The sequence below is a fragment of the Cyprinus carpio genome, chromosome A20 (assembly GCF_018340385.1).
Source record: "Cyprinus carpio isolate SPL01 chromosome A20, ASM1834038v1, whole genome shotgun sequence".
Classification (NCBI taxonomy): domain Eukaryota; kingdom Metazoa; phylum Chordata; class Actinopteri; order Cypriniformes; family Cyprinidae; genus Cyprinus; species Cyprinus carpio.
The window spans coordinates 13,674,024-13,680,023 of NC_056591.1; the positions used below are offsets into that span (position 1 = coordinate 13,674,024).

A 6,000-nucleotide genomic window follows, 5' to 3' on the forward strand; every position below is an offset into this window, starting at 1 on the left:
AAAATATTGTTTTTTCAGACTGTCGATACTGTATCTGTACTAACTACTGATTTGCTCGTTCTCGCGCTCGCGCTGTCAGGATGCAATGAAGGAAACTTTAGCACTCACCCTCTCTTGTGTTCTGTGCTATTCCAGTGTTCACATAAAAACATAAATGAAGGCAAAATATAGTCCACAAACACGTAACTGAGGTGCAAACCATGGTGCAGTTGAAATTTGGCTAAACAGTGTGCGCTTTTTCCAACGCGGCGTTCCCTTCCCATTGACGACGCTCCGGCAACCAGCTCTGTGTGAATAAAACAGCCGTCTCTCACTCAAATAGCATCGGCAGCTGGGAGGCGGGGCTTAGGGCATTCAGCGTGTCACTCATCTTGACTGACAGAGCGCACACCCACATTTGGCGCGCGAAAGGCTGTCGGGGTAAAAACGCGGACGAATCATCTTGATGCGAAGGCGGATCCTCAGTTTTAGTCAAAAACCGACCGTGTGGATTCACAAACTTTATGATTAAATACTTTGTTAGACAATGTATAAAATCTTTTATATTACGAAAAATAGATTATATTCTAATGTTCGGCTCGAAATACTGTACTGGAAATTATGCTAAATTAACCGCTATGGGTTAAATGAAAAGTGAAAACAGTATGTAGGCTATATCAAAACAAACTTTGAGAACTGGTGAGATACCTTTCCTTGCAAAACACCACTTGCACGGAAGCCTACTCTATCAAGATAAGACTTGAACCTTGGGTAGGGCAGCCAAGCATGTCACGACATCCGAGGAAACGTTTATATTTTTCCCAAGTCATTGAAGAGCATTGCATCATCAGCAGACAAATCCTTAGCAAATCTCATCATGGTGCCTGTGTCTGGCAGCTGTTTTTGAAACGCATAGCCTACTCATAGCTTGCAATGTCAAGACTTTGTTTAGTCACTAACCTAACAGCACATTGCAGTTTAAGTTTCAGCAATAAAAAAAAATTTAGAGGCCAAATCAAGCTGAAATAGCTTCTCTATTTATTGAAGTACAAATTTCCTGAGAATTTACATCCCAAAGGAAAAAAGAAATGTTAGAACAGATTAGTTTTGCTTTTATGTTTGCTTGTATCTCTAGACACTCACTATTAAGGATTTGAACTAATAAGTTGACAAAACCAGGCTTTGTGTATAAATGTAGCCTACTCCAAAGGGACAAACGTCAAGTTAAAAAATAATGATCAAATTTACAAATTTAGTACAATTCTTGAACTATTTGTTTCCTGTACCGTATATATGTGTTTTCCATTGCAGAGGAGTAAAATTAAGTTAAAAACAAATACAGAAATTAAGAAATACGTAGCAAATACAATTAGATAGGATTAAGTTAGTATAGTATTCAGTATTCATTAGGTTCAATTAGTATTTGTGTTATTAAGTAATTTATTACTTTATAAATTTTTATTTATGCATGCATGCATACAAGTTTAGGCCTCATATTCCATGACATTTGGGCCTGATAGACAAGGATTTTTCACAAGTGTTATTTCCTTGTCAAATATACACAGTGTTTTCTGAAAATAAAAGTGAAACTGTGAAGGGAAGGAGGTCTACATTGAGACAGACAAACACAGATAAACATTGACTACTGTGTTTTTTAGAAGGTCACCTAATGAAGGAAAGTGCCCTGCTGATGGGCAATGGGTGTGGATGCATTGATTCATTATATGCATTACTGCTCAAGAAATGTTCACTGTGAAGATTGAGCTGCTGGGGTTTTAAGCGGCGCCATGGAATCGAGATAAACACAAAACACAATTAAGAAGTGTAAAGTTAATTTCCTGCTGCTCAGATGACTTGCCAAATCACTGATAAATGAAAGCATGAAAGGGACCTCATTACCCCGTGAAGGTATAATGCATTTGTTACAGGTCACTTATGAATCTCCATTTCCTAGAATGAGTAAAACAACTGTAATTATGCCACACAAATATTGATTAATAAACTCTATGCATCTCAAATGAATTGAGGTAGACAAGGACTCATTTCAAGGTTTATTTACCTCTGTTTTCTTATTTTTTTTTATTTATTTTTTTTTTTGTTGTTGTTTTGTTTGTTTTTTGGCCTGTTTATTATGCAAATGATTTCTAATCCTCTTTACCCTTGATGCACGCTCCTGTGTAGCACATTTCCATGTTGCATATTATTGGTTTATTAAACTAGCTTCAATTAGTAATGTTTTGGATGGACATAATTTATTAGCCTATATCTTAAAATAGTCAAAATCATCCCACATGAGTGTGAAAATGACAAAATATTCAGCATTTGTTTTGCTCATATGAATATCATCATCTGAGCTGGATTGAACCGAGCCATGTATGCATGTATGAATTCATGTTTAAATATTTATAATTAACAAAATGTTTATTAACATTCTCATTCAGCTGAGTCTCGAGTGATAGCGCGAAGCTTTCCAGGTTGTTCACGTACTGATTGTACTTTTCCTCATTTAGAAAAAAAAAAAAATCCCCAAATCTTCACATTGCAACTCAGAATAAGCATTTAGCAGCCACATTAGTGAGTCCTCCTCATCAGCTTAATGTTGCCATGACATCACTTAATTGAATTCTTTTGTTTGAATTGGGATTACACTGTAGTAGTCATGTGGAGATGATGGTTTGTGTGAGCGACGTTATACCTGACTCCACATAGAGCTCTAAGCTGAGCCCTCACAAAGAGCTAATCATTTTAGAGGATACTTCATTCTGAGTAGGTCTTTAGTGCGTCTTCTCTAAGAAGAATTACCATCCATCAGTGATAACACTAACCATTATTGTCATTTTACCAAAATTCATTTGAAATAAAATGGCAGAGGTTGGGTGAAGTGTACTAGACTACTAAAGCAATATTTTAGAAATTACCTATATTGTTCAAGTGGTGATCATGCACCACTATGAGGTCAAACAAATGTTTATTTGGGACTTAAAAGCAATTTTATTCCAAAAACTGTGGCAAACACGATGACCCTCAGGGGATACCACTTCAAGCGAGCGAATTGACCACATTTATAAATGTCTGCCTACACTCAAGTGCTTGTAACTAACAAAGAAGGCATGAAAAAACTAGGACATGGCCTGTTCAAGGTGTTCTTATTATGTCTGATCTTTTTGGCATTTATTTGTGGCATTTTTCACAGCACAAAGAGCATAGACTAGATCTAGATTCATCAGCGGGCAATAACATGCCATTCTATTCCTTTATTTTCCTTCAGGAGTGCATGTTTTTTTAATAGTTTCTCAGTCAATCTGCAGTAGCTAAACAACTGAGCCGAAATAAATGGATGGCCAGGCCAAAAGTATTATTAAATACTATAATATATATTTTCCACTTGTTTGTAATGAGAATAGAACACCTTCAGAGCGGCAGGCTGTTGGCCTGATCCCTTCACTCAGGCTGGGTGGAGCACAGCCTGGCTGTCTGGATTCTTTGAGACCTTGAAGGGAAAACCACCCAGAGATTTAATATCCAGAGGAACCGAAAGCTTGGTGGACGAATGGACTTGGTGAGCACTTGCGAAAATTTTTTGGTCCTTTTTATTGGTGAATAATATAGTATCCCAACAGATCCAGACAAAATCAAGGGTGTTTACTCAGGCATTGTTGCAGGCTGACTAATATTGACTTTACATTGTCTGTTGGTGTACCCACAGATCTAGACCTGTACTGGTTATGTGTTGTAAGACATATTCTAAACTGTAAAATAATAATATATATTATATATATATTTATTTTGTTAGTGATAGATGATTTTTAATATTGTGATTTTTGTTATTTTTTTTATTTTTATTATTCTGCAAAATTAAACTTTCATATATTTTTTAGATTCATTGCACACCAACTGAAATATTTCAGGTCTTTTACTGTTTAAATACTGATGATTTTGGCATACAGCTCATGAAAACCCAAAATTCCTATCTCAAAAAATTAGCATATTTCATCCAACCAATAAAAGAAAGTGTGTTTTTAATACAAAAAAAGTCAACCTTCAAATAATTATGTTCAGTTATGCACTCAATACTTGGTCGGGAATCTTTTTGCAGAAATGACTGCTTCAATGCGGCGTGGCATGGAGGCAATCAGCCTGTGGCACTGCTGAGGTGTTATGGAGGTCCAGGATGCTTCGATAGCGGCCTTAAGCTCATCCAGATTGTTGGGTCTTGCGTCTCTCAACTTTCTCTTCACGATATCCCACATATTCTCTATGTGGTTCAGGTCAGTAGAGTTGGCAGGCCAATTGAGCACAGTAATACCATGGTCAGTAAACCATTTACCAGTGGTTTTGGCACTGTGAGCAGGTGCCAGGTCATGCTGAAAAACGAAGATCTTCATCTCCATACAGCTTTTCAGCAGATGGAAGCATGAAGTGCTCCAAAATCTCCTGATAGCTAGCTGCATTGACCCTGCCCTTGATAAAACACAGTGGACCAACACCAGCAGCTGACATGGCACCCCAGACCATCACTGACTGTGGGTACTTGACACTGGACTTCAGGCATTTTGGCATTTCCTTCTCCCCAGTCTTCCTCCAGACTCTGGCACCTTTATTTCCGAATGACATGCAAAATTTGCTTTCATCCGAAAAAAGTACTTTGGACCACTGAGCAACAGTCCAGTGCTGCTTCTCTGTAGCCCAGGTCAGGCGCTTCTGCCGCTGTTTCTGGTTCAAAAGCACACGCCTGTGCACGGTGGCTCTGGATGTTTCTACTCCAGACTCAGTCCACTGCTTCCGCAGGTCCCCCAAGGTCTGGAATCGGTCCTTCTCCACAATCTTCCTCAGGGTCCGGTCACCTCTTCTCGTTGTGCAGCGTTTTTTGCCACACTTTTTCCTTCCCACAGACTTCCCACTGAGGTGCCTTGATACAGCACTCTGGGAACAGCCTATTCGTTCAGAAATTTCTTTCTGTGTCTTACCCTCTCGCTTGAGGGTGTCAGTGATGGCCTTCTGGACAGCAGTCAGGTCGGCAGTCTTACCATGATTGCGGTTTTGAGTAATGAACCAGGCTGGGAGTTTTTAAAAGCCTCAGGAATCTTTTGCAGGTGTTTAGAGTTAATTAGTTGATTCAGATGATTAGGTTAATAGCTCGTTTAGAGAACCTTTTCATGATATGCTAATTTTTTGAGATAGGAATTTTGGGTTTTCATGAGCTGTATGCCAAAATCATAAGTATTAAAACAATAAAAGACCTGAAATATTTCAGTTGGTGTGCAATGAATCTAAAATATATGAAAGTTTAATTTTTATCATTACATTATGGAAAATAATGAACATTTATCACAATATGCTAATTTTTTGAGAAGGACCTGTATATATATATATATATATATATATATATATATATATATATATATATATATATATATATATATATATATATATATAGTGTATATATTACACTTGGCAGTGTAAATTGATGTGATACAGTATATAAAGGCAGTGTGGTTTTGGAGTTTGGAGTCAGTAAGATTTACATTATACATTAAACTGATAAAATGTGATGGTACAAATTTTTAGATTATGGTTACAAAAAAAATCTGTTCCAAATAATGCTGTTCCCAGCATTTTCCACAAAAATATTAAGCAGCACAACTGTTTTCAACATTAATAATAAGAATAGATATTATCTGAGCACCAAATCAGCATTAGAATCACTTCTGAAAGATCATTTGACACTGAAGTGTGGCTGCTGAAAATTCAGCTTTGTCAACACAGGAATAAATTAAAATTTCATATATAATAAAATAGAAAACAGCTATTTTAAATTGTATTTCACAGTATTACTGTTTTTATTGTATTTATTTGATTAAATAAATCCAGACGTCTTCCATAAATATTACAAACTTTTGAACAGTAGTGTATATTTATATTTTATTTATGAAAAAACATATTCTTACTAATTGCATATATATATATATATATATATATATGTGTGTGTGTGTGTGTGTGTGTGTGTGTGTGTGTGTGTGT

At 36.6% G+C, this 6,000-nt stretch overlaps 1 pseudogene; it reads right to left on the minus strand.

Annotated features, from left to right (window-relative positions):
* The window catches only part of LOC109084937, a 70,910-nt pseudogene extending 70,601 nt beyond the window's left edge, over positions 1–309 (minus strand).
* Between the last annotated feature and the right edge of the window lie 5,691 nt (positions 310–6,000).